We start from the raw sequence: 18,309 nt of genomic DNA on the forward strand, positions 1-18,309 counted from the left end.
TTAAAAAACTTCCTCTAACCTTCCTCTTAAAACATCAAAGTTTGTTCTCCGAAAACAAGGAACCAGTCTTTTGTTATCAACCTTAACCAAAGAAAAATTAGTGAAAACTGATGACACGAGGTGATCACCGGAAGCAAACTTGTTCCCCACCAAAACATGTTCAACAAGATCCTTGGAACTAGTAAGAACTAAATCCAAAATAGCAGTACCCCTAGTGGCTTTCAATACAAAAAAGTTTAAAGCACCAACTTAAGAAAGTTTCTTTCATACTGATCTCTAGCTGAAAGGTTCTCCCAATCAATACACGGTAATTGAAATTCCCTAGTATGACAACCCTCGTATGCTTACACATGTAGAAAATTTCATCATGAAATTTGGCGAAGCAATTTGGATTCCTATTCGGTGGATTGTAACGAACCCCAACAATAAGTTTATGACGTCGTTTGTTTTCAAGCTCAACCCATAGTTTCAATATCACTTCTCTGCACTCTACACTCTCTAGCCTTCAAACATGATTTCACATATATGAACACTCCATCCCCTTTCCTATCAGATCTATTTCTCAAAAAAGTATCCTATCCTGAGTTTTTTGTAAGAAAGATTCATCCCCATTGTTTGCCCAAGATTCTGTAATGGCTATAAGATCCAAGCTCTACACAGCTATCATAGATTCTAAAAAATCTTTATCATCCAAGCTCCTGGCATTAATTAGCACACATTTTAATTTGCCTGGTGATTTAGTGTCAATCGAGAAGCCATCCAAGTCAGAGGTGGGTAATTCCCCGTCAGTACTGTTGTGATTATCATTAACTAACCCGCATTCCTGACTATGTGGTCTGGGAGTAAAAAAACCTGACCTAAGCCTATTGTAAACCTCCCAGACCCCCTCCTATTTGGATGGATCCCATCTCAACGAAACCACCTGTCAGTAAATGTGGGAAGCTCCAAAAACGTGACCTCAAGTGAAGAGCAAATGTCCTTCAGGCCTAAATTGAAATGGTGGATCCTACTCCTATACCCCTAGGCAGAACTGGAATCACTGCCAAATCTAAACCCCTCCCGAGCGGATAATAGTAAGTCCCGGTACTCTGACAGACTCACTAATAACTGTTCCTATCTGATTCATTCCCATCCACATGATTACTCACCCAGGGAGCTTTCGACAAAAAAACATCTCGAAAGTTACTAATCTTCCCCCCAGGAAAACCAAACTTAATCTCCCCTTCCCCTCACTACTCTTCGTCTTATTTCTCAAGTAACCGTTTTATAAGATCTATCATGGTGAACTTTGATACCTCTGGTATTCTAGCCAAACCATCTCACACCTCCAGAAGATGAGCATTCCCTTGAAATAAAACCTATTTTTGCTTCCACTGACTTTTTTAAATACAGCTTTTTTTCCTCATACCATTGGTGAATGGAACAAACTCCCCAGTTGTATTGTCAACTCCCCCACTATCACTAGTTATTTGCACAATATCAAACAATATCTATGTCTCAACCAACTGCATTCTCTTGTATAGGCCTAAGACCAACAATATTATATAAATAAAATAAATAATAAATAAATGTTAAATCATATCTATGTCTTGACGAGAGGTTGCACCACCAGGGTGTCTACCAAATGCAAAAGCAAAATTCTGTGACTTTTTGGTGACCTTTTCTCATTCGCAGGGCTCCCACTCAAAAAATTAAAAAAGTAGGGTGGGGGAAGGCACCCTCTTAGACAAAATTATCATAGCATAGTAAAACATTTTGAAAATTTTTAAAATATTTTTTTTTTCATAGCACTATCCTGTAAGATTGACTCGAGCCAAAGCAAAATGACAGAAATGACTTAATTGCAAAAACAATTTTTGGCCAAAATATGGTCTCTTATCAACCACAGATAGTTCTTTTCTGCTCTCCTCACAATATATACACTGCTGGCCACAGTAAATGCAACACCCTGAAGGAAGCATGCAAATAATATGAAATTTACAACATGCATTAGAGGAGGTGAGATATGCAAATGATTAGAATTTCAGCGCAGACGCACATCACGCGCGCCTGTGGCGCCACTTCAAAGCGCTATTTAAGGCTTGGAGATTTGGACGATTTGAAGTACGGCAATTGTGTTTTTCTTGTGGTTTTTTCAAAAAAACAATCAATTATGCCTCGTAGAAAACAGCGATCATCTTTTGATCAAGTATCCGAGTTCGACAGAGGAAGGATAGTGGCCTACCGAGATTGTGGATTATCTTTCAGGGAAATCGGTAGTCGTGTTGGACGAAACCAAACAACTGTAATGCGGATATGTGATCGTTGGATGCAGGAGGGTACGACGGACCGGCGTGTTCGATCGCATCCACCTCAGTGCACCACTTCACGTGATGACAGGCGTATTGTGTGTATGGCAGTGACGGATCGCTCAGCCACATCACGAACCATAGCACAGCACATTCAGTCTGTACCGCATCATCCAGTGTCTGAGCGTACCATTCGATGCCGTTTACAGCAGAGTGGTCTGTCCGCAAGACGTCCATTGCTTCGTCTACCCTTGACACAGAACTACAGACGTCTCCGCCGCCAATGGTGCGATGAAAGAAGGATGTGGACGGCACAATGGAATGAAATTGTCTTTACTGACGAGTCACGCTTCTGTCTGCAACACCACGATGGTCAGATTCGAGTCTGGAGACACCGTGGAGAGAGGATGCTGAACAGCTGCGTTATGCACCGCCACACTGGTCCTGCACCAGGTATTATGGTATGGGGCGGTATTGGATATCACTCTCGCACTCCTCTAGTACGCATTGCCGGTACTTTAGAAAGCCAGCGCTACATCTCCAAGGTGTTGGAGCCAGTTGTCCTTCCTTACCTTCAGGGCTTGCCCACAGCCATATTTCAACAGGATAATGCGCGACCACACGTGGCACGCATTGTCCAAAGGTTCTTCGTCAATCGCCAGATTGAATTGCTTCCCTGGCCAGCTCACTCTCCGGATCTTTCGCCGATAGAAAACATGTGGTCCATGGTTGCTCAACGATTGACCCAGATTACACCCCCACCTGCCACACCAGTTCAACTTTGGCAACGCATGGAAGCTGCTTGGTCTGCTGTACCCCAAGAACACATCCAAAGTCTCTTTGAATCAATGCCGAGGCGTGTGGCAGCGGTGATCTCCAACAATGGCGGCTACTCTGGCTACTGATTTTGGCAGGAACCACACTTCACAGAAGTCTATAAATTTAATCATTTGATGCTTGGTCACCATGTTATCTACAAAATAAATATTGTTGCGATATCTCTTGTCTTTCTTGGTGTTGCAATTTGGATGGCCAGCAGTGTATATATTACATTCTTTTTTGGGGTGTCTTCCACAGTCGTCTGTCAACTCTCTTCGACAATACACATGACAAATTATGAAGATATGTAAGTTTTTTAAGAATGTTTTTGGAAGTGCAGACGTGCCGACTTCTGAAATACAGAAATCCGGAGATTCTCCCGAAGGGGGTACCCCCCTCCCCCGACACTCATAGATTCAATCAAAAAAAAAGTTCATAAAAAAATTTAATAAATTAAGAAAAAGTTACATTCTCCCCCCCCCCCCCAAGGCAGGTTCTGCATTGCCCCTGAGAAGAATATAATTCCATGCCAGTCTTTCCATGCAGAATAGAGAAATCACATCTACATACTGTTTATAAAGTATGTGTTTCCTTTCGTGGATGCTATCAGTGATTGATAATCTTGGGTATATGAATTCTGAAAAGCTTTATATTTAGCTGTATATAGCTTAAAGTTTTATATTTTCTTTCTGAAGATGTTTAATCGGAAGAAACGATTTAAAAAATTCAAATTACAAAGCTACGGATGAAAAAACGTGTTTACCGTGCGGCTGTTAATGGAATACAATAACGATTATACAAGAATTTCGGCAACCAAGGGCTTCCCCCTGATAAATGATTGTGGATAAATGCTACGAAAACAAAATCGCGTCTTTGTCAGTTGCTTAAATGCGGTCACAGAGACTTTTTCTTACGGCTGCTCAATGGAAATTACTACGGCTGTCCTCTATGGGTGTTTTCCCTAACGACCATGGTAATTATTGACACCACGACAACTTGAAAGCTCGCGTAAAATCTAATTTTCTGCCAAAATCCGGAGAAATTTTAACAAATCTGGAGAGCGGGAGGAAGGATGAAAAATCCGGAGTCTCCCGCTTAAATCGGGAGAGTTGGCAGGTCTGGAAGTGGTATCAAAAGAGCATCATAGTGCCAAATGTGTAAATTACAAAAGGTCCGATATAAATAAGTCAAGGTTGACCAGATGGTTTTACTGTGTTGTCCATCCCATTTAAAAAGAATTAGTTTGAATTTTAGTGTTAAATGCTAGTGTAATCATTTTCCTGAGTGGCGCAGTGGTAAGATGCTCATCTTCCACTATGAAGGTTGCTGTCAGGGTCCATGGGTTCGAATCCTGCCAAAAGAAAAACACACACACGCAGATACAGTTCTTTACCTATTGAGCTGGGGCGACCACAGATAGATGGTGCCTTCATTTCCTATCCAACTTCTGCGGTTGGAAATTGCTGTATGACAATATACGACAGGAGTTGGTGTGCAGTAAATTAGTGTAATAATTTTGAAAAATGAAGCACTTTCATTTCTAGCTCTTCACTTGAGCATTGCAAATATTGTTTGTGCCCATGCATGCATGCATGCACGCGCACACACACACCCTAAAAATATAGAAGAAAATTGAATGCTATTAGGTATCTCCCCGTTAAAACGAGCCGATCTCCCCGTTAAAAAGTCTCGCCACAGAGAGCAACAGTCCTACAACGATAAATCATTCAATCATAACACTTCACTCATAGTTAGAAAAACTGGTGGCAGATGGCAGCACTACACATAACAAACATTACACAGAAACAAACTGTACGTCAGGTTGCACTACACGTACACCCACATTCCCGCATGTACTGATTCGTTGGGGGGTTCGTTGGGGGTTCCGCGGGGGAGGGTGCATTTGTGGTGTAGCAGTAATAGGTAGGGCCTCCAAAAAATGGCTCGGGGATCCATGATGTTCTTAAGTCAGCCACCTCGTTGGGCAATTTGCCTGTTGTGGCGTTGTATTTGTATTTGTAAAGTCACGAAACCTAGAATAGGTCTATGTACCCAACTGCTTTGTTATGCAAACTGTTGTTTCACCTATACACAAAATGTACACCATAATTTTGAATGATGAAAGTTAATTACTGTCCATGACCATGAAGTAGTATATACAAAATTAGAACCCTCAAACTAAGCATGGGCAACTAAGCCTCAACTAACTCTCAAACTATGATGAATGTTAATTACACACTGTCCATGAAGTAGTAAAAACAAATTTTTTTTCAACCAGGCAGAAGTTTTTAATGACTACTCTACTTGTAGAACCCTCAAACTAAGCAAATGAAAAATTACTAAACCACCAAATGGTCCACATACACCCGACCCCCAAATAACCTTAAAAACAGTACAATTTCTGCTTTGGCAGAATCATTAATTGCAGCATACTACATTTGTATCATTTGGCATTATGTCCATGATTCCCTTCTCAGTTAAAATCAATTATACGAATTCTGTTGATAAGGATTTTGTTAAAAAAGTAGGACAAAAGTGGGACATTTTACCAAAACGTAGGACAAGTGGGAACATTCCGCAAAATGAGCCATGCTGGACTATTTTCTTACATCAGTTGTTCCCAAACTGTGAGTTGCGACCACCTGGGGGTTTGGGTTAATAAAATAGAGGGTCTTAATGAAAGGGGAAACGCAAGTAAATTTACAAAAAAGAACTTTTTTTTAAATTTAAAATTGATTCAAATACAATTCCTAACAGAAAACTGGACCTTCAAACAGAAAACAAACAGAAAACCTCAAGCCAATAACCCCCCGGGCAAGAACATAAGTGGATACAGGTTGTATCCACAACGGGGGACGGGACTAATGTCGTCCACCTTCTGCTCTTCTGCCTAAGCCAATAATTTTTTTAATTGGGGGGGGGGGGAGGGGAGCAGCAATCATCTATACTGTCCTCCCCCTGTAGCCCCCACCCATGGCTTCACCCAACTTGGCGAGATCGCCTAAGCCCTCAGTAGATCACGAATATTCAATGCAATCCATTCCTGCATATGACCTTGCGGTTCGTATATGCAGACGTCTGCAACACTAGATCCCCACCCCTCAATGTTCTTGTCGTATCAGAGTTTCTTCACCACCTACGATGAAACTTTCCAAAGCAAGCTCTGTGGGAGCACCCATGCTCATTGAAAACGCATCCTGCGAATGCAAAACTACTGAACGCACCATTGATCTATATCAAGCAGTCAAGCAGTGCGTGAGCACAACAGCCGCGTTATGCTGCAACGCATAGCAATAGTGGGCTCAAAACAGAGCAAAAGACCTGAACAAGGTTGAATGGAGCAGGGTGTAATTGATCGAGCAGTTTGTTCAGTCAATTCAATGATCGGCGCTGACTGTCAAAATCAGCAGTTTGCCATTGGAACCATCGCCAGACAAGGATGTGCATCAGAAGAAAATACAATTTAAATAGTATGTGCATGAATGAGCGCATATCTTTACTAATTGCATTACCACATGCAGACAAAACGTATTGGCGAAGGTAAAATATAAAAAAAATTAGAAGAAATGTTCCTTATATACGAGAGCCGAAACCAGTGTAAGGGTACAAACATAGTGTGAGGCAATGTGCTATCTAGTTGTAATTGTGTTAAGGTGTGAGTGGCTGCAGACACCCATACTTTTGCAGTGTTGTTTTTTTATTCTTGTTTTCAGTTAACTGAAAAAACAAGAGTAAAAAAACAATGAAAATATAACTCCATTGCTAATGGAGTTGATTGATCCTAACAGCAGGATCATTTACTATTCCTGTGACGTCATGAGTTGGTCCTGACGACCTTGACCATGACGACAGAAGTTGTTCCCTCCATTTTTCTATGACATCACCTAAAACCAAAGCCTGGGATTGGTTGGCTCCTTCGGCTTCCGGACTAGTTGTGCCGTGACTGCTGTGGTTTTTCCTCTCTATATAAGAATGGTGTGCCATTGTGTCTATGATAATCTCTGCCCATGCACTGTTGCTGGTTACCACTACGTTATGAACTGAGCCCTTTTTCAAGGTGAGTGAAGCCTATTTCTAAACTTTGACGTTTTATAAGATGATTGACGAAGCAGAGAAGTGGCCTGGTATGCCACAAATGGGGGCTCGAAGAACGCCTATTCAGCCCACTCACATCGGCGAGACTGTTGCAGCTACACAAATACTCAAGATAGGTTGTTTAATAGTACAGCAGATATGAACTATGAATATGCAGATATGAATGTCTGGGTCCCACTGTTAGGCGTCAGATGTCATCAGATCTAATTACAACTCATAATTAATATATACCCATGGACTCTAATGATCCTATAGAACTAAATGAACTTGCTCGAACATATCCTACGTGTCCGCCCGTGGTGCCGTTTAATTATTCCTTTTCTCCGAACATCATAACCCAACAAACATCTAAATTGATTGTGTTCTCGGAACTAGATGCTGATGATTTTCTTCGCAAATGCAATGAATATTTTTTGTTGATGGAAGTATGTGTCAAACGTGTTGAAATTGCCGCCAGTGCATTTGAAGGACGAGCTCGTGCTTGGTGGTATACAATTGGATAAAGAATGGGAAAGAACAAAGGGAAATGTGCTTGGTTAATTTTTCAAAACTCGTTGCATCAGACTTTTTCTTCTGGGAAAATCTGTTAGGATTGTTTTCTTTCATGCAAATTAAATGAACTCAACCATAACCATGATCGATCCGATATGCAAATCATGATGCGATCGCACATGGTTGTAGTATGTGTGTGTAGAGAAGTCAATTTTACAAAATGTTGGAAAACTTCCCCTTTTTTTTACATTGGGAAAACAAACACTTTTCGAGAATAATCATCTGTTATAGTTAGGAAATATAAATAGTCTCCACAAGATTCAATAGGCATTGGGCCACATACATCCATGTGTAATAATTCCAAAGGTCCACTATATCAAATTTTGTCAGTAGGTTTGAAAATTTCTCTTAGTTTTTGCCAGTTTGCAACTAACACATTCTTCCATAGTATTATTTAACAATGGTAACCCTCTAATACTTGAATTTTTACTCGTATTTCACAAATAATGTGTATTCACATGACAAAAATGTTTATGCCAGAGTTCTATATTATCGTCAGTTCTTGCAATGTAATTATACATTTCTTTTTATTTTTTGACATTTGTATCAACAGATACACTCTTGAAGTTATTTGAGGTTTCACAACTGTTTGTTATAAATTCATTAACATTCTTATTTGAATTACCATTAAGATCATACACACACATTGGTCTTAGAGAACATACAAATCATTTTTTCTCATACTGTAAAATAATTGTACATCCTCTGGTATATAGACACGAAGTCTTCCGTTACAACCAATAAAATATGCATCACATTTTTCTAACAATGAACATGACATTAAATTGTGTCTCAATTTAGGTGAATATAATACATCACATATTTCAATAGACATCTATTTTCCCTTCAATCTTACATGGAAAGTTACATCACCAATACCTACTATTGGGCTTTCAACCCCACCTACAGCTAAAACCATATTTACCGTATATACTCGTGTATAAGCCGACCCCAAAAAATCCGTGCATTTTAGAGAAAAAAATAATTCATGCAAAATGAATAGCTTGCGGAAATTTAAAATACAAAGTGGTTCAAACTTTTTAATCCGTTACTTTTGAGTCTCCAAGCTCATCGTAATCCATCAGATTATCATAGGGGGTGCGGCATCTTCGTTTTTATCTTCATCTGGGCTGTCATCGACATTGCACATTCAAAGAGGATATCATATTCAGTTTCGTCCATCGCATTGCTGACGCAACACTTTTTGAAGGATCTTCAGAAACAGAATTCCACACCTCATGTAGCCATTGGCACATTAGGCCAATGTCAGGTTTCTTCAAGGCACCACTTTTTGTAGTTTCTTTATCATCGGAATCTCATCCATTCGATCCACAAATTCCTCAAATACTCTTTGAGAGGCTTGTTGATGCTCACATCTAAAGGTTATACAATCAACGTGTTAGACACCACCAGCCAATGATGTTTTCGATTTGTTTGCCTCGGCTTTGGCATCATCGGTTCTGTGGGGTTTGAACATATCCCATACCAATAATGCCGGTTTCTCGAACACTGCTACAAAAATGACTACTGACTAGGGGGGGGGGGGTTTGATATTTTCTCATCAAAAACTGACCCGAGTATAAGCCGACACCCCCCCCCCCACTTGAGGAACAAATTTTTCCACAAAAAAACTCGGCTTATACACGAGTATATATGGTACATCTTCTAACTCCTTAAAGTTAGTGAAAAGGTCTTTATTGTTACAAAAATGGTGAGTTGCTCCACTATCTAAACACCAACTAAATTTATCCTCAAATACTGGCTTATCTTTTACATTACATTTTTCCTTGAAACTTTTACTAACACTGGTTAAATTTTCATTTTTAATATAATATTTGTTTGAAGGATTTGGTACTTTTACATTACAACTAACCTTCAAATGTCGAAATTCCCCACATTTTCTCAGCCACCTCATTGGGCATTTTGCCTGTTGTTGTATCTAGTTTTGTTGTATTTGTATCTAACAAAATCCAAGTTTTTTAGAATAGTTCATTTTTCTTTTGATCTTTAACTTAGTTTTAGCATGTGGATTACCTTTATTGCATTTAACAGTTGCTCAATATGCCCCATCTATACTATTCTCAAAATTACTCATGTCTTTGTTAGCTTGTAACAATCTATTTTCTTCCAATACTAGCTCTTTAGCGACTTTATCAAACAGAAAATCTTTTTCAGGCCACCTATAAATACAGAGATGCCATTTATGTGCTATAATGCGTCAAATACCCAAAATTTTGGGAAGGACATAAAAAATTGGTTCACGCATTCCTCCCGGACGCGTTCTTTCCTAGTTCCAAGATGAAAAAAGTAGAAAGAAAAAACCTCCAACTTTTTTTCCCTTTTTTTTTCTTCTTTTCACAGTATTATCATGATTGCACACGACCTTGAAAAAGTGGTTTTACTACTTTGTATACTGTACTGTATTGCACTGGTTCTCAACCTTTGGAAGCTCGCAGCCCGGTTGAGTATTTTGTTTTTCGAGTGGAAGGCCCGGTCATAAGCATGACTAATGGGAAATGAATGGGAAAAAAATTAAACGATGAATCACTCACGGCCGGTTTGACTGATGCCAGGACCCAGTACCAGGCCGTGGCCCAGGGGTTGAGACTGCTGTATTGTATTGATAAACATGGGGGTTGTAGAAGATATTTAGTTTCCCTTAATGACGGGCCGTATACAGAATTTTTGAAGAGAATTTCTGAGTTTTTACTCCCTTACGGCCGGCATTCGAAGACAGCGGTCTATACAGCGTAAATTCGCCTTGATGAAGGGGTATGGGGCCCTCCATAATATCCCCCCCCCCCGATTTTACCTTTGGTGAAAATCCGGGTTTGGAACCCGCGATTGAGTAGCGGTAATTGGCTAAAAATACGATTTTCTAAGGTTTTCCAATTTTGAGAGAGAGAGAGAGTTGGTTATTCTTTTGAAAAACACCCTGGTTGCCATGAAAATCACACAGACCTATAACACAAATATGTATATATTAAATTTCAATTCCATGAAAAACAAATTTGGAAAATAGATTCAGGGCCACAACTAGGGTGGGGGGAGAGCAGGTGGATCTAGTTCCCCCACGGGCTCTGGACTAGAGGGGGGTCCGAATTCACCCTTTATAACTGCTTCTTCTACATTACACGGGGTGCCGAAATGTGTGCTTGCCCCATTTGAGAAAGTATCTAGTTTGTAGCCCTAAATAGATGGAACATAAAATACGCTGAACGCTGGGCACACACACACACAAACACACTTGAGTTTCACTGACACAAATCTGACATAGCTCCCATATTCAGGTGTGAAAATATGTGGCAGTTAAATGGCGTCAGATCAGAGTGGTGAACCAACAAGGAGGGAAAATAAAATCATTCTACAAGGAAAATGCTTCGCAAGGATTGGTATGAAATCCTTGTTCGCATAAATAGAGAGAATTGGAAGATAAGTGTCTGAGAGAGAGAGAAAAAAACTCATTCGCTTTTTAAATTTAAATCAGAAGATATTATTGAAAGAGCTAAGATTTTTCTAAAGAAATGAAAAGTCAATCTGAAGGGAATTTATAGATTGATTTATTAGTAAATATATAAATGTCTGCCTCTAACTTTTAATTACAGTGGATCCTGCTTATAACGCTTTTCAAAAAACTGCCATAAAAAAACATTGTAAGCAAGAAAACACTTCAAACAGGAAATCTTAAGAATGTGCGGAATTCCATATGTTAAATTCTCCTTAATGGGCTTCTTTGTAAGCTTTTCCTATTAGTAGACAATGAAAATAAATGAACCTTTGGATAGAATATGTTTTGAGAAATGAATCATTTGATTCACAGAGATATCTTTCTCCTACCCACAACATGACCCGCTGCTCTGTCTCAACGAAGAGATATAAACAGGTGATGAAAGACCTGGGGTATGCTGGAAAAAAAAATTCATAGAGATACCAGTGAATTATGGGGAAAGGGGGGAGCATACCTTTTTCAACATAATTTTTTTTTAGACTGACCCAGATTTTTTGAATAAATTAAAGTACAGCGGCATCTCTGAAATAATGTGAACTATTCCTGAAGATTCTTGTAGGAGATACCTTATCAATTGAAAACTCTGATATAAAGGTTCTAATGCATGTGTGTCTAGCATCTTCTAATCTTTGTACGCAATTTCTCAATCTAGCACAATATAACCATACAGTTTCCGATCTCTTATCAAATCTAAGTGAGAAAAATTCATCTAATAATGAGATGACATGTGCTCTAGTATTTGGCTCAAAGTACTCTTTTAGTGTCTCATATGCAGATTTCCCATCAGTATTTTCAGCTATCAAATTTCTGTACTGAGTATCGACTGCATAGTATATTGTTGCATATGCCCTTTTTTTTTCTCAAATTATAATCCAATACTTCTCAATTAATTTGCGAATCATTATTTTCGTATTATTTCCATCTGTACTCACGCGTAACCACACTTTGCCAACAAAAACAGACTGGATATAGTACAAGCCTTGTTCTAAAGACAATACTTCGGTGGATCGTTTCAAGACTTTGCTCTTCAAACGTTGGATTTGTATCATCAATTTGACCCTTATGCCTTAGTGACAGATCAAATTGAATTGATCTTGTGACAACTACCTTTGTCAGTCCGTCGGACAGTATTGGGACATAAACCGACTTCATTACGGGAGTTGTTCATCGCCCTTGAACATTTCCGACCTTCTGTAAATCTGGGTCATGGAGGTTCAAGAGCTGTCTTTACGTGGATGAGGGTCCAATGGTGTTTGTCAGTCAACTCTGCGACAAATTTGTTATCGGTGCAATCAACCGGAACATTTAAGACGTCAATGTTCGGATCTAATGAGTCTAGTTCCAGGAAACGGACAGTGAGTTGCGTGCAAAAGGGTCACGTAGCTCTCTCATTAAAATCCCTTGATGCTTTCTTATACCCAGTTGTCCGTATCAAAAACATTACGGTTCAAGGATGTGTGGACACGGGAGCCAATATTTCAGTGATCAGCGATAAAACTTTTCATAGGCTTCGTAAGAATGGAACATTGATGCAACCTTATGTGGGAGGAAAATGCATATGGAAGATACCGGTAGAAATCGAAATTTGTAATTGCGTGGTCAATACAGAATTGACGATAGTACGTAGACTACCTATGGATTTTCTTGTTGGTAAAGATCTTTGAACTCAATGTCAGTTGATTGTAAATTTCAAGACTAGAGAACTACAAGGAGGATTCCAAGTTTATAAGGGGAAAGATACAGTTGCAAAAAATGGATAAGTTGGGGGAATCGGCCAAGGTTTTGCTGGAACCATGGGCGGAGATACGGGAAGGGGGGCATTGCCCCCCCCAGCGCCAAAGGTGAAGTTGACTGATCTAAAGTATATATGCATATATGAATTGACATCATCATCATCGTGCCCCCCCCCAGACTTCCAAGTCTATCTCCGCCTATGGCAGGAACAAAAGGGTGAATTAAAAACTCTATTTAAAAAATTTCCTGATCTCTTCAGAGAAAAGCCAGGTCAAACATACGTGCTAGAGCACAAAATAATTACTCATGATAAACCAGCGTCGTTTCAGCTACCACGATGGAAGAAGGCGATTGTAGAGAAACAAGTTCATGAGATACTTTTAGATGGCATAATTGAACCTGCAAAAACGTGCTGGAGCTTGACTTGCTTCCTTGCTAAAAAGAAAACGGGTGATTGGTGCTTCATGATTGGCTATAGTAAAGTGAATAAAATAACCGTTCCCAATCGTTATCCGCTTCCCCGAATGGATGATATTTTACAACGTATCGGAAGTGCGGAGTTCGTTACGACGTTAGATCTTTCCGCAGGTTATTGGCAAGTGAATGTACAATTGGAAGATCGAGATGAAACAGCGTTTTTGACTGACACTGTCATGTATAGGTTCCGGGTCATGCGTTTCGGATTAAATAACGCCCCCACTACCTTCCAGAGGATGATGGCACTAGTATTGGGGCATCTGGTTGGCAAGTGTTGTGAATTCTATCTGAATATAGTCATTTACAGTGTGAATTTTCGGGACCATTTACTCAATCTGGAGGAAGTTTTTTCATGTCTTAATAGAGCAGAGCTCACTATAAAACCGGAAAAATATCTGCAGAAGAACTTGAATATTTAGGACTACTCTTGACTAAAGATGAATGGTGGGTTAGACTGGGAAAGGTTGAGTCAGTAAGAGATTTTCAGATTCTCGTTAATACCAAGAGTTTACAAAGATTTTTGGGACTATGCAGCTGATTTTGCCAGTTTGTTCCAAGATTCAGTGATATTGCTGAGCCTCTTCATCAACTTACAAAAAAGGGTGTACAATTTTTATGGGCGGACATTCACCAAAAAGCATTTGAGAAGTTAAAAGCAGCTGTTAGATGCTCCTGTACTATGTACAAGAAAACCGGAATTTTGAATGCAAATCTATTGTGACGCTTCAGAAATTGGTCTTGGTGCTGCGTTGATACAGTGTGAAAAGATGGAGAAAATTATATTACTCAATATAATTACCACTCAATATTAATATAAATGATGATTATAAACACTATATCCAGTCACACATAGTCAACTCAATATACCTCACTCCAACTTTTCCAGAAAAAATTTCAAAAATTATTAAGACTTTACCTGCTACCGGGTCTTCCTCAGATACGTTGAACTCGAAAGTTCTAAAAATACTTCCTAATAACATCTTATACGTACTCTCCGACTTAATAAATAATTGTATTACAAATGGCGAATTTCCCGAATCATTAGCAGTTGTAACCCCAATTCCTAAAAATGGTGATCCGAATGATCTCAACAACTTTAGACCGATTTCAGTTTTGTCGTCACTTTCAAAGCTTTTTGAACTTATCACTAAGAATAGAATGTTTTCTTTCCTCTCGCATGTAAATTTTTTTTCTATCAATCAATATGGTTTTCTTCCAAACAGAAACACAGAGACTGCCCTTTTAACAGTCACTAAGTATATTGTAGAAAAAATTGATACATCCAAAAAGACTATTGCCATTTTCCTGGACATAAAAAAAGCATTTGAGAGTGTCGACTATAGTATCTTACTCAATAAATTACATATTTTTGGTATCAGAGGTAATGCACATAAATTAATTGCTTCTTATCTTAGTCATAGATCTCAAATAGTTAAAGTTGGATATAATCTTAGTAATCCATTAGAAACAATCAAAGACGTACCTCAGGGCTCTGTTCTGGGACCATTATTATTTAACATATTCATAAATGATCTTTGCAATATTGAATTAACTGGTAAAATCATAACATTTGCAGATGACACAGTATTGCTTTATTCAACTGATGACGACCATTCACTTGCAAATTTGATAAACGCCGATTTATTAATAATTCGTAATTGGTTTATCAGTAACGACACAAATAAATGTAACAAAAATGAAGTTTATGTACTTCTCTTCTATGACTAATATAAACTTCAACCATAATCTGATATTCCACAATAATAATTGCCAAAACATTTCAACTTGTAACTGCCAGAGTCTCGAACAGGTTTCCACGATTAAATACTTAGGTATTCATAATGATCATAATCCAGATGGAAAACTCATGTAAAATATCTGCAAAGTAAACTTCGCTATGTAATTTACAAACTATATTACCTAAAACCATATATAGATCACTCGTTCATGTTAACACTTTATTACTCATTATTTCAATCCCTTCTGTTATATGGTTTAGCTATCTGGGGTGGCGACTTCATTTCAAATCTTACACCAAGAATAAAACTCCAAAAAAGAGCAATAAGACTTATCACAAGTGACTATTTGACTCATTCAAAACAACTTTTTCACAGTCTTGGAATCCTTCCCCTACGTCAGCTTTATTTCTACAAATCTACTATAACTATTTTTAAACGACAATTTGCTTTACCTCTGAACAGTTCCAGTTTCTTTTAAAAAAGAAGCATTTTACTTACCTCATCCCGAAATTTTGCAACTCTTTACCACCTGCTATCCTTAACATTACTAACTTATTACCTTTCAAAAGACACATTAAGCAATATCTTTTTTCAATCAGTGACATCAAGAGTTTCTTTTGATTTGCCTATGCTCCTCAATCAGTTAAATTATGAATCTATTTGATCTTAAACATTGCAACATTATATTGATTTATATTTGCATATACTTACCTGAAAATCATGCAATGCGTATTTCATAAAACTGCACTCTTTGCTGTAGCCAAAAATACTACAAATTATGTGAAAGTTTTGTTTTGACATTTGATTTATTTTATTTATTTATTTATTTTTTTTGAAACTCCCTCCCCATTTTGTGTGTGCGTGTGTATGTGTTTTTCTAATATTTCGTTTTTCTGTTTTAGTTTGTTGATGTTGTTTACTAATAAGTAACTGTGTTCCTTATTATTCATTATAAATTTGCAATGTATCATCCAGTTTGGGTCTCTAGACCCCTTGGCTGATTTTTTTGTTTCATCTTGTATTTATGTAAAAAATTAAAACAATAAACAATCTCAATCTCAAAAAAAAAAAAAAAAACATTTAGTGTTTGCTAGTCCAGCTTTAAATAAAGCTGAACAAAATTATAGTGTCACTGAATGAAAGGGACTGGCAGTCGTGTGGTCTTGTCAGAGGTTTAGAGGTTATTTTTCTGGAGATAAGATAACTGTAGTGACAAACCATAAAGCCATTTCATGGTATTTAGATGCCAAACAACTGAAGGAACGGCTTAGCCATTGGGCTCTTATTCTTAAAGAGTATCCTATTCGTTTTGAATATATAAAAGGGACTGAAATGGCCATGCCAGATACATTGTCTCATCATGCTTTTATGGGAGATGTAAGTGAAGTCGATTTAAGATAAAATTGATAGTCGATTATTTTATTTTGCTCTAAATGGAATAGAAATAATACAAAATAAAAAAAAAGAATATGAGGACATTATAAGTTATTTTCAGAAATTACATAAAGGAGAAATCGAATCTGATGAAAGATTGAACAAATTCTATGTTCTGGAAGAGGAAAAGTTATATTATATTGTTCGTGGACAGAAAAGATTGGTGATCCCATCTGATTGTCGAAATAAGTTTTTGACCGAAATGCATGACCACCCAATGTCTGGCCATTTTGGAGTTGAAAAAACTTATAACAGATGTAGACAACATGGTTATTGGCCAAAACTACGGAAAGACAACAAGAAATTTGTCCTTAGTCGTCCCATATGTCAGACCTGCACATTCTACAATATTTGTAAGTGGGGCCATATGCAATCTACTGTGACTAGTTTTCCTGGACAACTCATTGGAATTGATACCATGGGTCCGTTCCCTGTGTCGGCTCCAGGAAATGTCCATTTAATAGTAATTGTCGATTATTTTTCTAAATGGGTGGAAATGTTTCCTATTAGATGAATTACAGCCCATGTGGTGAGTAAAAAGTTTATAGAAGAATATTGTTGTCGCTTGGTTTGCCAAAATATTTGGTTTCTGATAATGGGAGTTGCTGCATGTCTTGTTTAATGAAAGATATTTATAGAAATTTACAAATAGGACAGAAAGTTACAACTCTGTATTATCCGCAATCAAATCTCACAGAAAGGATCAATAAAACTAAAGCAGATATCGTGTTATGTGAAGAATCATCATAGTGACTGGGATAAAAACTTTGGTCTAGCTATGTGTCACCTGTGTGGATGTACACAAAAAATACAACTTGATAGCACTCGAGCGTCAACAAAATAAATACCTAAGATAAGTCACGTAAGCACCATGGTTTATGCGTAATGTTAATATCAGAAGGGACACAAAGGTCTTTATGATATGTGAATATGTCAAGAGCTTAGCAAAAAGGTTCTATGACAGGATGGACAACTCTGATTCCAACAATTTGATGGAAATCTCCCCATATAGTCCTAGAGAATTCCTTGGGTTCGCCCAGACCTAAGAATGTGCTTTTGATGGTCAGACCCGACATAAAAGGCCTGTAAATAAATCGATAAGGGGTTCAGCATTCACCCATTCCTCCTCCTTATTACACCACACATACTATGATCATGCTGTCCCTTTAGGAGTACATTCGTCGGTCACACCTCCTCACGAGGTGAAGCTGGATACGCCCTCTTCAAGAGAATGAGCCATCCCCTTTCTTATCCACTTTATAACGTATAAACTCGCCATCAGAAGGCGCTCAGCAATATTAATATATTGCAAAAAATAACTTTTTACATCCACCATGACAATTTCTGCACAATTGCATATACAATCGGCAGAGTAATGATGAAGAGGTTATAATGTGCCACAAGGGCACTGCGGTACCTTGGTCAGATGAATTATGGATTTGGCTTCTAGCTGTTCATACTGCTACGTCTGTTACGACTGGTAAAACCCCAGCAAAACTATTCTTGGGACGAGAATTGGCTTTGCCATTTGATTGGACAATGAGCACTCACATTTGGGATAAGGCTCAAGTACTAGCTGAAATGCTTGAACAAGTACAACGACAAGTAAATAAGCAACAGTGATGCCAATGACATTATTACGATAGGGCAAGGAAACAACAAA

At 38.3% G+C, this 18,309-nt stretch overlaps 1 protein-coding gene across 4 annotated transcripts in view; it reads right to left on the reverse strand.

The window, feature by feature from the left end:
• The window catches only part of LOC149080452 (receptor expression-enhancing protein 1-like), a 239,189-nt gene that overhangs the window by 156,134 nt on the left and 64,746 nt on the right, over positions 1 to 18,309 (reverse strand). The gene's annotated exons all lie outside the window — the stretch shown is intronic.

Source organism: Pholcus phalangioides, unplaced genomic scaffold (assembly GCF_987345545.1).
Source record: "Pholcus phalangioides strain wild (caught in Gottingen) unplaced genomic scaffold, Ppha-v1.0 ptg000011l_1, whole genome shotgun sequence".
NCBI lineage: Eukaryota > Metazoa > Arthropoda > Arachnida > Araneae > Pholcidae > Pholcus > Pholcus phalangioides.